Consider the following 17,149-nt stretch of genomic DNA (forward strand, 5'->3'; position numbering starts at 1 on the left):
AGATTTGCAAGTGCATTTCACCATACTTTCAGGAATGGTTGCAATCTTATCAGTGAAAGTCTGCCTAAAATGCAATACCATGTTTACTAATGGCATAGACATATTAAATGATTACTGGGATGGAGATATGTGAACATCTGTGTTGTAACAAATAGAGTGGCTAAAGAGCAATTCCAGTGTATAAATAACTGACTAAAGCAAATGCTGGTATACAGTCATCTCCTCCCATGAAAATATACATGTCTCAACAGAGCTATATTAAATACATTATGCCTAATAAGAAATATTCTTGATCATTGGAAAGCTTTGGCAACCCATATTGATGTATTAAAAATATAAAAGTGGTATTGTTACGTTTAATGACTTGTGCATTATTCTACAAATAAAATGTTTAAATATGATTACTGTGCCATGTAGAGTTGCTAAGTAAATCTACCATCTACATGTGATAGTGGTGTCCTTAACAACTGAGATGTCTGAATTTTTTTCAAATTATTGTGTGCCTGTGCACATTGACATCATACCATTCTATCTCACATGATTGTGCTATTGCAAAGGACATGGTTGATTTTCACATTACTGGTGTGCATTAGAAAAAAAAATGTATGTTACTGACATTTTCCAATTTTAATGGGGATCGGTCATTAAATGTCATATTCTTGGCGTAATTAAGTGATAGTTCTTTTTTTGCTAAATGTTCCCAGTATTCACATCAAAGCATTATCAACTCACAGACACCATTTTATATCAATAAGTCATGACTCAAAGTTACATTTATACATATCAACAGTGCATGCAAAAGGCAACCTGCTTAAAGGTACCACAGTATCTTTGTTACCGTAACATCTCATCATTATGTATTAAATATTAAATCTCAAGGCTGAAATGCTTTTATAGCTTGTATTTTTAATTTGCTCAACTCATGTATTCTGAGCAGACATAACAATTAATCTCTTAGCTATTTACAAAACTGTCATTGTCTCATGCATATAGAATTTACATTGTGTAATAATTTGCACTGCAATGTTAACATTTTCACAGGTGCTACTTGATTTTGATATGTATATGGTTGTTTATTTCCATGTTGCTACTAATATGACAGCATGGTGTATGTAACAGGTTAATTGTATGATGCATTGTTTATCATGCACTGCCTTCAGAAATACAATCCATTTAAATAACTTATTTGCTAATGTAATGCTATAGTAGTATCCTAAATTGTGAAATTGAATGTTTTATTTATTCATTTATTTATTTATTTATTTATTTATTCATCCTTTGTTGACCAGGTTAGCCACACAAGGCTAGCAGCTTCTTTTCAGGGGAGGCCAAGCTGGCATTTATACTATTAGGGGAAATTTGGCCAGAGCTTCAGGGAACTTTCCCTACTCATTAGGTGAGTGTTTTTTCCATTCCTAGTGCAGTGGGAGCTCACTCAAGGAGATCCAAGATGGTGGATAACACAAAGGTGAATGCTGGTGCAACATTTGAAGCTTTACAGCTGTTTCAGCAGAATGTGTTTGTTTCATTGGAAACAAATGTTTGAAACAATGATGCATGCATTATTACAACCCTCTAGTTGGGAGGGATGCAGAATGATATTTTGGGTGAATTGTTGTTGCAGAGATTACCAGAGAGTGGGAAGAGAAGGAATCAGAAACTATTATAGCAATAACCCATGCCTGGGTGTGGGTAATGCGGGATTTACCCACGGTTGGCGTGGTTTGGTCCCGAGGGCGAACAAAGACAACCGTGGGTAAATCCCGCATTACCCACACCCAGAAGTGGGTTATTGCTATTATACTATGACATTATTTAAGAAAAGAAATAATTACTTTTCTTAAATAATGGCATTGTATAATGCCTCTTTGCTGCCCTTCCGCAGCACTCTGGTATCCGCGGCAGTTCTGATGTACTGCGCATGCCTACGCAGTACATCAGAGCTGTGGCCAAAAGCAATGGAGAAAGCAAGACCTACATTGCTTTTTACTGTTTCGCTATGTTAAATGGGTTTAACATAGCGAGACAGCTTTAAAATAAGTAACAGAGATGTCCGTTGCTTATTTTAAAGCTGTCTCACTATGTTAAACCCATTTAACATAGCGAAACAGCAAAAAGCAATGGAGAACTTGCTTTCTCCGTTGCTTTTTTTTTTTAAACCTGTCTCACTATGTTAAATAGGTTTAACATAGCAAGACAGCTTTAAAATAAGCAACGGAGATCTCCGTTGCTTATTTTAAAGCTGTCTTGCTATGTTAAACCCATTTAACATAGCGAGACAGGTTTAAAAAAAGGCAACGGAGAAAGCAAGATCTCCGTTGCTTTTCACACACTGTGTCGCTATGTTAAAGGAGTTTAACATAGTGAGACAGCTTTAAAAAAAGCAACGGAGATCTCCGTTGCTTTTTTTAAACCTGTGCCGCTATGTTAAACTCTTTTAAAATATCGAGACAGTGTTTTAAAAGAGACTTATACTAATGGAAAAAGTCCGGGCGACCAGACCTTTTTCCATTAGTATAAGTCGATTTACAATGTGCACGCTGGCCAATCAGCGTGCACGTTTTGGAATATTAATGGGGGGTCATGGCATAATTTGAAAGAAGATTGCCAAACAAAGAAATAATTTGCTGAGACTGTTAAAGAAACTGCTGAAAAAGTGATTTGAGATGAACAGAAGAAAGGGAATGCCAGCAAAGAAAACTGGTAAGAATTCAAAACAAAGGAAAAAAAGAAATAGGCAGGTATATTTGGGATAATTTAATCACAACATTGGGCCTGAAGGCTAAGGTGGTAAAAGCTTTTATTCTTGTTCATAAAGAGAAATGTTGTGACATTTTTTGACTGGTTCTGTTCTAGAAAGTTTTGGGGTATATGTTAAGTATACTGTAATCAATGGAATTCTTATATAATTAAAGTATTTCAGAGAAACAAAATAGAAAGTACATGTTCAATTTCAAACTGATGTTGAAAGAGAGATTTTAAAGAGATATCTAAGCAAACTTTGTAAAGATGTTATGGACATTAGCAAAGTCTATGATAACAGAGGATTATGGACTTGGGGATGAAACTGTTACATTGCAATGACAATGGAAAACAAATGTTCATATCCCTAGCAAGATAAATGTAAAGGGTAACAGAGGTTTTGTAAAATATTGGGGACTACTGAAGATATGTTTCTTTCCTGTGGAAAAGATGATCATTTGATAATAATTAACTGTGCTAAAAGGAAATGTTATATTTATGAAGAAACAGGTCATGATGCAAAAACGTGTGAATTGAAATGCTATAATAACAAAATTGAGCATTTATAGATGGATTTTAATCTAGTGAAATAGGATAAAAAAGAAGAAAACAAAAGTGAGGACAGTATACAAAGAGAAGAAACAGTCCCGATAAGAGATAAAAAGGAAGTAGGGAAGCAATATAAGGGTAAAAATAGAGATAAGGACGATGAGAAAATGAGAAAACTATTTCAGAACATTCCTCTACATTATATTCTGTTTCAAGTGACGATGAAGATATAAACGGGAAATACTGAAAGGAAAAAAAGACTTCTATTGGCAGAAGAGTAAGAGGCAGAAAAAGAAAGTTTACAAGGGATAAGTATAAAACAGAAAAGGGAAATGGATAATGCAAATTATACAAATACTTCAAATTTACAGTTTCTGATAAGCTACTAAATAAACATCATGACAACTTTAGAGTTCGTTCAGTAAATGTAAAAACTATCAAAAAATATAAACAGAGTTGGCATCCTAACTTGGTGTAGTAAATGTGATGGTGATGCAATAATATTGGAAGATGTAAGATTTTGATTCAAGAAGAGAGATTACAAACAAAGAAACTTTTGGGAAAAGATAAAATATGGAACTTAGGAAAGGAACTATGTTCAGGCATACTTGTACTTTGAAGAAAATCAGTGAACATATTTAACATAACATTGTCAATGATGGCAAGATTAACTACTGCACACTTCAAATGACAATCCTGTATATAGAATTGTAACATTGTATGCCAATGTTAGAAGTAAGGAAAGGGAAAGTGTATTTCATAAACTGTTGGAATGTTAGGTTGTCAATCTCGCCTTCATTCTTGCTGGATGGGGTTCGGAGCCGATCCTCGGCTCCGACTCGGCACTTGCTAAGCTCGAGAGTCACTTTTACCAGCTCGAGGCAGCCCCATATCCCATGATGCAAGGCGGTAAATACCCAGATCTCGTTTGCCACTTTGCTGATAAGGTACTCCTTTTACCAGCTCTTGGTAAGTGTTTTATTATACACATTTTAGTCACCCCATTCCTAAATTTTCTCTCATTTATTAGATTTTTTGTCACTTTTAGATAGTTGTATGGTCTTTAGCTAGTTTTACTATTTCCCTAGTTCTTTTTGTTTAGTTGGGCCTTCATTCCCTCCCATCCCTTCCTGTCAGGGTGTGTGTGTGGGTTTATTTTTTTACACTTTTAAGTTAAATATTTCTGATTCTGGGACTGTGTGAGTTGTGTGTTTTGTGGATAGCACTATGTCCAAAGAACAGAGGGTCTCAGGCTTCAAGAAGTGTGACTCGTGCTGTCAGAAGATGTCTCTGACAGACGGTCACACTTCTTGTATCTACTGCCTGGGACCTCTCCACCTGCAGGACTCCTGTGCTATTTGTCACTCTTTCAGCCAGAGAGTCCTGCAGGAAAGGAGAAATAAATTAATTTTGAGAGGACTTCTCAAACCGGAGGGCTCCCCAACCAAATCTGTGTTGGGCAAGCCCTCTAAGACCTCCAAGGCCCAGGCTTCTGCTTCTAAGCCTCCGGCCTTGGCTCCAACTCCTTTGGAGTCGATATCGCTCCGCTGGAGCCGATCTTATTTTGCTAAATCTTCGGTGCCGATGGCTATCGGTGCCACATTGGTGTCGGCTCCGACCGGCTCCGATCACCATGTGACTAAGGCTTCGGTATTGGTGCCGACTGGCTCTGATACCATTATTTCCTTGCCTGTATCGGCTCCGGCCAGAGCCGATACATCCTTGACTAGACTTGGAGCCGAGAAGTTGTCAGCTCCGTCTGGAACCGAGGGTTCTTCGGCTCCGATGGTTCCGTCGAGGAAGCGGTCCAGGTCTCCCTCTTTGGGGCCGATACTGTTGGCTCTGGCCTCTCCTCTTTTTTTGGAGCGGAGCCATCGGAGCCGATCATCTAGGTCTTCCAGGCTCTCAGACCATGATTTGGAGAGAGTGGTAAGCAGATTGTTAAAATCACAGGCACTAGCCCAAATGCTTCATAGTCCATCTCAACAGATGACTATTAGTCCACACCCTCTTCAAGTTCCTCCTTCGACTCTCCCCCAGAGCTCGTAGCCGGAGTCTATGGGAATAGTCACTGCTATGGCTGCGGGGCAGATACCTCCTCTTTCTACTCCCTCAGCTTCTACTCTTATCTCCTCCTCAAGACCTTCCTTGGAGGGATCTGGTGGTTGGGCTTCCCTGGTCTGCTCTGAGGGGGTGAGTGGCATCAGACCCTTGTCTGACCCTGCTCTTCCCCTCGGGGCTTCGGCCTTGGTGAGCTCGGCCCCGACATCTGCCTCAGAGCCTTCCCTTTCGGTGGGCCCGGGAGTCCCTGTTTCTTCGGAGCGGGGTCTCTCGGATCTCCCTGGGAGGGGAGCCTTCGAGGTGATGAGGAGTGTGCTGGCCCCTGGGCTCAGTCAGCAGTCTATCCCCTTAGCTCCTCCCTCTATGGTGCCTGTAGATGTCTCTTCTCACTCTCTTGCTCCCGGACCGAGAGATCCACCGCCTCAGGTTTCCCCACTGGGAAGAACCCCCTCTTCCGAGGATTCTCCTGATCCATCAGGAGATCCTCCACGTAAGAGGACCTGTAAGAGGAAGCACCTAGACTCCCCCGAGTCTACTACTTCAGATACCGACTTAGATGAGTCGGAGGGGTCCCCTAGATCCCCCTCTGAGGATGTCTCTTTTTCAGACATCCTAGAACTCCTAAAACAGAGGGGAAACTGGCCATCCATAAATCCTTCCAAGGATGAGTCGGTATACCTAGAGGCGTTCGGATCTCGACCCTCCACCTCCTGGGTGTCTCCGCCTTTCGACCCCCTCATGGAGGTGATAGCTCGGAAGGCGTGGGCATCTCCTGATTCCATAGAACCAGTTCCCAGGAGGCCTTCTAAATTTATTACAGCCCCTTCCGAGAAACAATTTCTTACAAAAGGTGTCCCTGTTGATGCCATGGTGGTGGTGGCTGCCACCAAGAAGGAACTTGCAGATCCTTCTGTACCAGTCCATCCTCCTAACAAGGATTCTAGGACCATGGACAGGTATGGTAAGCGGATGTTTTCCTCAGCGACCTTTGCCATGCGTTCGCTGAATTATTTATGTCACTTCAACAGACTTCTAAGGGACATCCATAAAGAATTACGTGAAGTAGTACAGGATCCTACAGCTGCAGGGGCTCAGGACAAGATTGCTTCCCAGCTAGGAATCCTTAACTCCATAACCAACTCCTCCATGCGGCTGATTTCGTATGCAGCAGATGGAGCGAGTAGAGCTGCAGGGACAGGAGTGGCTCTTAGACGTCAGTCCTGGATGCGGCTCTGTAATTTTGCAGATCCCTTTAAGGCATCCTTCACAAACTCTCCCTTCGATGGATCAACTTTTTTTGGTCCTCAGGTGAAGGATACGTTGACCAGGTGTGAGCAAGATGGCAAGACTCTTTCTGCTGTAGGAGTCCGTTTTTCCACCCCTTCTAGGCCTTACCCTAAAGGACAGAAGGGTGGAAAGATGTGGTTCCGTAAATCTCAGGGAGTCACGCCGGACACACGTGGTCAGTTTACCCCTAGTGGCAGAGGGGGTAATAATAACAGACGCTGCCCTAGAGGCAGAGGGCGTCCACAAAACCAGGGAAGCAGAGAGCCTCTCTCTGACAAGCCCTTCCAGCATCCCTGAGGTGTTGCCCGACTGTCCATCCTTGGAGGCAGTCGGGGGAAGATTATCTCTGTTCCCAGAAGCCTGGCTTTCCCTTTCACAAGACAAATGGGTACAGTCGATCATATCCGAGGGTTACAGGATTCCTTTCGAGGAAAGTCCCTTCTCTCACAAAATTTCCCTTCCAGATGTTCCACCCGGTCTAAGGGAAATTGCAAAATTAGAAGTATCAAAGCTTCTACACAAAAGGGCCATTCAACCAGTTCCAACAGACCATCCAGTGCCCGGAATCTACTCAAGGTTCTTTTAGGTTCCCAAAAAGACGAGAGATTGGAGACCATATTGGACCTCAGCAGGCTGAACAAGTCTGTGAAAAAGACAAGATTTCGGATGGTCACACTTCAATCGATTTTGCCCTTCCGGGGCAAAGACAACTGGATGTGCTCAATAGACCTTCAGGATGCGTACTATCACATAAAAATCCACAGACGCTCCAGACGGTTTCTCCGCTTTCAGCTGGGGTCCATTCATTTTCAATTCAGAGCCCTACCCTTTGGTCTCACTACAGCCCCCAGAGTGTTCACCAAATGTATGGCAGTGGTCACGGCTCACCTGAGATGTCAATGATTCCAGGTGTTTCCGTATCTTGACGACTGGCTCCTCTCAGCCACCACCAGGCATCAACTTCTCCAAGCCAGGGATTACACCCTAAATCTCTGCACTCAGTTAGGAATTTCGATCAACTACGAAAAATCCTCCTTATTGCCCTGCCAGTCCATTACTTTTATAGGTGCAAATTTGGACACTGTTCGGATGTCAGCAAACCTCACAAGCCAGAGAATCCTAGATATCCAAAACCATGTGTGGATCATCCTTACCAGCAAAAAGGTGCAAGCCAGACTGGTCCTAAAAGTATTGGGCCTCATGGCAGCTGCCATTACTCTTCTTCCTTTGGCCCGCTTTTATATGCGTCTCCTTCAATGGATGTTGTTCACCCAATGGTCCTACCAACAACTTCCCATGCATCACCAAATTCTGGTGACACAAATTTGCAAAAACCACCTATCCTGGTGGATTTCTTCTCCATAGGTTCATCAGGGCAGACCCTTTGTTTCCCCGGCCCCGGTAGCCACAGTCACTATGGACGCCTCCCTGATCAGGTGGGGGGGGGTCATTATCAGGGCAGGATGGTTCATGGGACGTGGCAACCGTTCGAATACCACCTGCACATAAATGTCCTAGAGATGAGAGCAGTGCTTTTAATGTTGCAAGCCCTCAATGACTTTCTTCCCTTGGGAACAATTGCAGTTCACACGGACAACATGTCCGTAGTGTGGTACATCAACAAGCAGGGTGGAACCAAATCCTACCCCTTGTGTCGAGAGGCTCTCAGACTTTGGCAATGGGCGATCTCCTCTCATCGGTTTCTGGTAGCAACGCATATCCCTGGGAAAACTAACATTTTAGCGGACAGATTGAGCAGAGCTATACTCATGCCTCACGAGTGGTCTCTCAAACAATCTATAGTGGAGGAGATTTTTCTTGCCTGGACAGACCTTGATCTCCCTTGTCTCTGGAAGATTGCTTCTTTGGGCACCAGTTAGTTCTAGTTTTAGTTATCTGGTTTCCCCTTACAGCCTTGTTAGGCTAATTGCTCTTCTTTCCTTAGTGGAAAGTTTTTATGCTAGGTAGTTTTCCCTCTAGGTACCAAACGAGATCTGGGTATTTACCGCCTTGCATCATGGGATATGGGGCTGCCTCGAGCTGGTAAAAGTGACTCTCGAGCTTAGCAAGTGCAGTCGCCGACCCCATCCCCCATCCAAGAAGAAAGAAGGCGAGAGAAGACAAACAACATGGTGAAATGATAGGTACATTTAATAAATATGAATATAATATATTAACAAGAGGTTTTAATTGAAATTTGAAGAGAAAATAAGAAGAGAGTAAATGTTAAAGTTTTTGAACTTATAAAATGTGTCAATTTATATATTTTGAATAATAAGTGTGAACATATAGTTGAGGTATATATAAGAGAGAAGTAGATTTTATTACATCATAAGGTTTAAATATAGCTAAGGGAGAGAAGTTTGTAACATGCTTTTCAGATCACTCAGTCATATGGACATATCCCAGAGAAAAAAAATCACTACTCCATAAAAAAAAAAATCCAAACACAAAATAAACTGGAGGGTTTCGCCCCCACACCCTGCAATGTGGGGGTGCTGCCCCCCACACCCCCTACTTAAATATACCAACTCCGAAATCACACCACAATGGAGGAAATGGCAAAGTATTGAAAATGGCCAAGTGATTTTTTTTCCCTGGGGAAAAAAAAATCACTGTTCTGTGTGTTCAGGATTTAGTGATTTCAATTTTAAGGGGTTGATTAAAGAACGTTCACTATTTTAATCATTCAAGGTTATACTATAGACCCCATAAAGACACAGTGGACCTGACTGAAGTTTCTCACTCAACAGGAGTTAATGTTATAGCAGTAACTACATATTTACAGATTCCCCAGGATTCAACAAGCTCTGCACAGTGTGCAGGAATAGTGCAGGAGCTGCTGGAGGCAATATGGCCACCGAGAGATCCAGGAGCACGCTCCTGGGCTGTGCATGAGTGCTTCTGCACTATTCCTGCATGGACACAGCTCCTGTATGAAAATTACCCCATTTGCAGGTAAAAAACAGGCAAATGAGGTGAATTTGTGATCCAGGAAGCTAGCAGCCATCAGTGCAGGACTAGTGTAATCTACAGAAATGTGCTCGGTTAGTAACTGAGTACATTTCTGCAAACTACAAAATGGAGCCATGACAGCTTCAAATAAAGGTTGTATATAACATGTAAAGCATGCCATTGGCCAAATATATGGCCACTGGCATGGAAAACAGTTGCAAAAATAAAAAAAAATAACTTTTATTTTATTTTGACCGATTTCAGCTGTTTAAGCATAGGGCAGTGGGGCACAAATGGGATCGGCCAGAAAATAACAGAAAAACCCTGAAAAAAGCTTTCCCTTCAAAATCACAATTTTGCCATTAAAGTCAATGGCAGGCAGAAGACAACAAGGCCAGTAAATAGTGGTTGCTAAGGGCGAAGGCTCAGACTTGTAACTAGGCATTAGCAGGCAATCCTATGCAAATGAGAGGAATGATACTGAATATCAGATTTCCCCTCATGGCTAGCCTGCACCCAACCGTGTAGGTGCAGGAAGACCATGGTGCAAGCCTAAGATCTAGATGACACATAGAGGGGTGTGTCAGGCATACTGTAAGCTTATTGGATCCCTGAGGCTTGGGTTTCCCCTTAGCTTAGCAGAGTTAAGCAAGGGTGTGTGACTGAAACTGCAAAACACTCTTTACATTGCCTAAATGGCTGTGCATGCCGCACACCATGTTTTAAACGAAAAAAAAAAAGTAAACCAGGAAATAGCAGCTCTGTGCACATCTGAGCACTGTGTTTGTGCAGAGTGCATCAGGGCTTAAACAGGAAGGCAATGGGAAGGGAAAACAGCAGTAGGGAGGTAATCATGGAGAACTAGCATAGCTGGCAGGTGAAATGTATCAGAATCAGCCAATTACACAGGAAGCAGTCCAGCCCAGCCCAGTACACGACTGTAAACTATGCAAACACTTTTCCCCCTGTTTTTTCCCACAAACTCTATACCTCCAGTGTACACAAATGGGGAAATTTTACTTAACAAAAGCAACAAAATGATAGGGGCTGCATTAGCTCTCATAAATCAATATGTGGAAGAGGCTGAGGGTGGTGAGCATGAGAATACCAATGACCAACCCACAGTGAGGAGAAGGAGAAGAGTGTACAGACCCAGGGTAACCTACCAGGGGTTACATGATCTGGAGATAGTGGAGAGCTATAGGGTGGACAGGGACCTCCTACAGCAAATTGTTGAGCTGTGCCGGCCACGACTCAGACACAGAACCAACAGAGGGGAACCCATCCCAGTGGATACCAAGGTATGTGTAAGCCTAAGAATACTAGCCACAGGTACCTTCCAAAGGAAAAACTGGGGATATCATGGGGATCTCACAAGCATCAACATCCAGGGTACTCTACCAGTTCCTGGATGCCATGTCAGCACATGCCGGTGAGCACGTATATTTCCACAACACACTTGAGGCGTTGACCAGCAATATGCGTCTCTTCCACCAAGTAGCAGAATACCCTGAGGTAGTGGGTGCTATAGACTTCATGCACATACACATCAAAGCACCACCTGGCGAGCAGGCTAGGGTCTACATCAACCACAAGGGCTTCTCCTCCATCAACTGTCAGGTCGTGTGTGACACCCAGGGCATTATAATGAATGTGTGTGCTGGCCGCCCAAGAAGCTATCATGACTCCCACATCTGGCATAAGATGCAGCTGTACCAGAGATTTGCCAATGGGGACATCCTTTATGGTCACCTAGTGGGGGATGCTGGTTACGCATTGGAGCCGTGGCTGATGACACCCATCAGAAATGCACAAACACCCAAACAAGAACTCCATAATGAGGCACACGCACAGACCAGAATAATAACAGAGCATGTGTTTGGGATGCTCAAGTCATGTTTCCAGTGCCTGGACATATACAATGGAACCTTGCTGTACTCACCAGCTACACGTACCCAAATTGTCATTGTATGTGCCATACTACACAATACGATCCTGCGGAAACCACTGCAGCAGGAACAGCACAGGGCAGGGACACACAGCCCCCAACCATTGCCAATGTCTGTACAGCCACAGAGTGTCTCGGAGGAGGAACAACCTGAGCCTGCTCCAGTAAGCAGAAGGAGGCATGCCCAGTATGTCCAGGCCTTGGCAAAGAGGCATCGCATAGCACATACACTGACATGGTAGGAACCCAGGGAATGACACCTCTCTCCAACTCACACATACAGTAAAAGGGATGCCGAACATGACACTACCTGTGCTTAACCATGTATAGGGAGTGTACTATGTGCATCCGACACAGTCAGCCCTGCAGCAGCACCATCCTCAATACTAGCACAGCCACAAAGTAATTCACTCTCCCTAGCAATTGCTAAATGCAGTAGTATGTTTTGTTACTTGTATCTATGGTATGGATGTGAACATGCAAGAGAATCGGGTGGCTGAATGGGATGCCAGCAGATAGTAGACACCTATAGTGGCAGCATGAAATCTATAACAAATACTGGTGTCACCACAGTAGCCAGTACTAGACAAGATGACAAAACCCACTGCAGGACATGTGGTGGGCCAAATGTGTGTCCATAGGACATACACATGCTAGTCAGGGAGGCTAACATACCCAGCAACAGTCTCAGCCAGCTGGACAGGCATAGACAAACACAAAGAAAGGCTGTGCTAATGCTTCTGATTGATGGCTATGGAGAACAGCCCCCCATCCAGACCTACACAGACAGACTACAACAGGTCAGGCAGTGGGATGTTAGTTCTGAAGGGTAAGAACTCTGAAACTGACATGTAGGTCAATAAAACCTAAGAACTGTAGTACACTGATATGCTTCTAGTCTGCATGATAGGTCAGAATACAGAATGAAATGGAGTACCAGAAATACCAGTACAGTCATGGCAAATGTGTACAGTCGTCAGGTGTGAGCCCTCCAAAAAAAATCCTATGTAGAAATTTAGTAACATGTATGTGTAGGTATAATAGCAGTGGAGCACAGATTACCTGAGCTGGCCAAAGTAGCAGGATAGAGTGTAGCATGTGTAAAATATGCAGGGCTGTGTGTGTTAGGCTGGTGTGTGTTGTTTATTGTGTGAGAGTGGTTAGCATGTAGGCATGGTGGGTTTTGTCCTGGTGGCCATTGGCCAGTACTGCCGATGGCAGAGCCAAGTCCTCACAACTCCAGTACCAAACACAATGCATCCCAGCAAGACACATTCCAGCAGTAAGCCATAGTAATTGTTTGGATGTAATATCTGTCACCATATGAAAGATGGGCATGGCATGAATGTGGTCCTGGACATACAAACAAAACACACATGGACGTACCCTAGACAGACAGTGTATAAAATGTTACTGTCAAATGGACACACCTTTGGAATTGTACATACAGGTTAGCAGCATATTAGTTGAGTTCGTAGTATGGACTATCAATGTTGTCTGGCCAAACACTGGCAGACTACAAAGATCACAGGTATGAAGTACTGAGAAACTGCTGCTGTCCCTGCACAAGCCAGCATAAGTAGGATGACCCATGTATATCTGTGAGTCAGCTGCAAGTAGTTTCCATAGCACACATGCACCCAGCTCACCCCATCATCACCCACAGGTACCTCACAGGTTTTATCTCTGCTGTTGGAAATGAGTACAATATGACCCCCACCTCCATATGGAAATAGTCGCAGAATGCAACATGCTGAAGAGGTATCCCATGCAGTTGTGTCCCTAGCTGTAAGCAGCACCCTGCCAGCATCCACACCACTGGATCAATAATGACATAAACTATTGACATTAACACCTTGCACACCTACCCTGTCACCCTAGGGGAGTATAGTGGCTTGCAGCCTGGGTCTGTAGGAGTGAATATGCAATGGCATGCTACAGATGGCCTGCATCACTACCAAATGCCCTACAGTCCATTGTCAAAGGCCTGTATCTCACCCGTACTGCCAATGTATGTTATGTCATGGACTCCCAAATAACAACATAACACAGTCCACAGAACCCAAATGCAAGGCCATGTCGACAAATCCCAGTAACATGTCCATCATGTCCTACTGCATGAACTGTGGATCAACACCAAATACTGCTGGGATGAAGTGATAACTATAGGGAACTTATCAGATAATGTTTGCATAATATTTGGAAGAGGATAGAATAAGAGAGGGGAGGTAAGAGCATGTACGCCATGGAGTGTGTGAAGTCTGAAACTCAGCTGTGTGCGCATACTATCCCTGCCTGCAAACACATGAATGGGTGGCTACAAACCTGCTTGTACACCACAATTTGAAGGGGTAATGACCAGAAATATGACCCCTGCCTCTGGGTAACCTGTGTGAATCTGTACAGCTGTGAGGTATGGCCACAGCAGGATATGGCCATACCGTCATGTTGATGGATGTACAAGCGTGGGATCCACAGCCACCACTGTAACAAAGTGCTGAACCATTTACAGAGACCCATCAGCAAGTGTCTGCAGCTTCCACTCTAGAATGGCATGATTGTGCAAGAATATGTAGGCTGTAGACCACAATACTGGATACAGTGTCATTCACCCTCTGTTCCCCAGGAAATTATTGCAATCAAATATGTATACCTGACAGTAGGTGATGACATAAAACATCACAGTGTAAAACAGTACATATGCCTGAATATCTCTGCTAACACCAAAACCATGTAGCAGAAGCAGCACAGACACAAGTACCTACAGTAACTACTATTCTTTGCCCATTTTCACCCCGTATTGTCAACTGATCTACAGATATCCTGCAGAAACAGGTTGCTAGCTGTAGGTGAAGAACACAAAAGCCTGCACTGGCATTCAATCTACCATACTGAGCATGCTCCCACACTTACAGAAATGAAGCCCATGTCTGACAACAAAATACTGAAAGGTCATACTGGGCATGGTACCACACTTACAGAAATGAAGCCCACGTCTGGCAACAACACTGAACTATACATATCTGACAGTCACAGATGCTTTGGCACACACTCCACATTGCACACCAGTCATGCTTTGCACACACATTGGATAGAAATACACACATATATCCAAGGACAACCCACTATAATAGGCCAAACTTACACATACATAGATGTATGGAAGAGATTGGCAGGCAATGACAAAGAGCCTCCCATCATGAGGCCTGTCCAACCCAGCACACATCCAATTGGCTAAAACCACATGATGTGCATATGTCAATCACTGTAGACATTTGCCTCTGGTATCCCTCAGCACTATAGTGTCTGTGGTGCTTGTGATAACTGTGTAACATGACTGTACAAGTCATTATTCATCTAGCAGTTGTATACACATACCTGTTGAATTTAAACCTGTGTGTGCCAGAGTGTTGTGTGTCTGCTTCCAGATGAATGGTTTATGGCCCAAGCACACACTGAACTCCCCACTGCCCTACTTTGGCAAGCCTGCTGATGTCATCCACATTGAAATGTACCTTTGGTGAATGAGAAGTCTGGTAAGCTTTGTGACACGTGCTATAACTGCGTAATGCTATAATGTGATGTAGTAGTTAGACAGAAGGTCTAATCCCAGATGGGGCAACTGTGAGACTGTGTGTGTGTAGTGATCAATGCTTTTGTGGCCATTCATAGTCACCACACTCCCCATTGCCCTACTTTGGCAAGCCTGCTGATGTATTTCACCTTGAAATACAACTTTGGGGAATAAGTAGCCTAATAAGTGCCCTGGCATGTCCTATAACTATGTAATGTAGTGTGATGTACTAGTTAGGTAGGAGTTCTAATCCCAGACATGACAACTGTAAAACATTGTGTGTGTTTGTCTGTGTAGGGATTAATGCTTTTGAGGCCATTCACAGTCACTACAATTTCCATTGTCCTACTTTGGCAGGGCTGCTGATGTCATTCACTTTGAAATACACCTTTGGGGAAGGAGTAGCCCAGTAAGCTCAGTGGCATGTTATATAACTGCGTAATGCTGTAGTATGATGTACTAGTTAAGTAGGAGTTCTAATCCCAGAAATGGCAACTATAGATCTTTGTGTGTGTGTGTGTGTGTGTGTGTGTGTGTGTGTGTGTGTGTGTGTATATAGATCATTGCTTTTGTGGCCATTCATAGTCACTAGGCACTCCTAAAAATGGAGAACATCGATATCTGTGCAGTGACAGAGACCTGATCCAAGGCACTAGAGAGCACCCCTGCAATACCAGGTACAGCTCTTACCACACATGTCGGCCACCAAACCAGGATCAAAACACTGAAGGTGGAGGAGTGTCCATATTCACCAAGGATATTCACACCACCAGGATACTTGCCCAACACAATGCATCTGACATTCTCCTGGTGCAACTAACACTAGGTAAGACTGCCATCCAAACTGTATAGCTTCCTACAGATCCCCCACCATGCTCCAAGATTCCCACTACACCTTTCTAAACATACTGGAAAATATTATGATACAACCAAACACCCTAATACTAGGTGACTTACACTACCCTGCCATTAACTACTTGTGTACCAACACATGTGCCCAACAGTTCTTGGAAGTCATAATACCCAATGCCCTGGATCAAGTAACCCATAGTCCCACCAGGGGCTCCAGTATCCTATACCTGGTCATTACCAACATGGGAAATCAATGCTCCACACCTATGGTAACCCCATTGGTGGTAAGGTCTGCCCATAAGCTAATCACCCTTAAATCCACATCCCTCCCCCACACCCCAGTAAGGAAATTTCCATAAAACATGTCTCCAAAGCCAACTTCATGCTACACATGTCAGTAGTGACAAATGTCATGACACCCATGCAGACGGGAACTGAATGGTTGACTGCTAAATTCTACACCAGGGCATAGTACGAGCACATCAACTCATGCAGGAATTGTGCCATCCCAAATAGAACCAAGACGCTCCCCACCAAGAAAAGGAAGCCAATTTGGTGGTCCCCTGCCATAAACAAACTTTACAACAAAAGGAAGAAACTGTTGCAGAAAAGAGGAAATTCCCAGGATGCACAATACGCCATTACCAGCCTCAGTAAGAAGCTGAGATCCCTCATAAAATCCCACAAAGCTAGTTATGAACATAATATAGGCAAAGATTTCAAAGACAACTGCAAGCTATTCCATAGCTATGTCAGGAATCTAAATGGAAATGCTCAGATCTGCTCTGAGCTACAACAGGATGACATTAAATATACTGATCCCAAGGATATTGACAGTATCCTGGCAGATCGATCCAGTGCCAACTGCACCTCCTCCCATCCCCTTAAGGGCCCATTTCAATACCAAAAGATTGCGAGACTCCAGTTATAATGGCCACACAGGTAAAAACCACACTCTCCAGAGATAAGAAAACAGCATCCATGGGACCAGACAACATCCCGGGCTGTGTACTACATGAACTACAAAATGAACTGGCACCTCACCTATGTGCCATGTCTAATCATAGCCACACCTCAGGCTTCATGCCCACTGAGTGCTGCAAAGATACAGTTATCCCAGTCCACAAGGGGGGATCCACCTTAGATCCTGGGAACTATCGCCCCAGCAGTATGAAGTGCCT

The sequence above is a fragment of the Protopterus annectens genome, chromosome 8.part1 (genome assembly GCF_019279795.1).
Source record: "Protopterus annectens isolate FY-2018-M chromosome 8.part1, PAN1.0, whole genome shotgun sequence".
Classification (NCBI taxonomy): Eukaryota; Metazoa; Chordata; order Ceratodontiformes; family Protopteridae; genus Protopterus; species Protopterus annectens.